This window comes from Merops nubicus, unplaced genomic scaffold (genome assembly GCF_000691845.1).
Source record: "Merops nubicus isolate BGI_N331 unplaced genomic scaffold, ASM69184v1 scaffold34470, whole genome shotgun sequence".
Lineage (NCBI taxonomy): Eukaryota > Metazoa > Chordata > Aves > Coraciiformes > Meropidae > Merops > Merops nubicus.
In genome coordinates this window covers 4,409-4,781 of record NW_008581430.1, presented here as the reverse complement: position 1 = coordinate 4,781, position 373 = coordinate 4,409, and positions in this window count along the sequence as shown.

Genomic DNA, 373 nt, shown 5'->3' with positions numbered 1-373 from the left:
CACAGCCAAGGTCACACAGGGTTTGAGGGCCCCGGCACAGGGCCATGCTGGATGTCTCCAGGTGGGGTTTGCCAAGTCTGGATTCCCAGCGTGAAGGAGTCCAGGATCCATCAGGGCAGGGGAGATGTGCGGGGGTGAGATCAGGCCTGTGCCTGGCCCTGGGGGAGCATGGGGTGCGTGGGACGAGCAGCACAGGCAGCGCTCCGGGATGCCAGGCAGGGTCTGAACTGCCACCCTGGAACAGGGAGAGGGGACAGAGACATCCACAAATCTCTCTGGACTCTCTCTGAGCTCCCCCATGCCCTTGCAGTGTTGTCCTCTGCACGTTGCCAAGAAATGGCTGGCGGGGTTTTCCCTCCACCACCACGCGTGG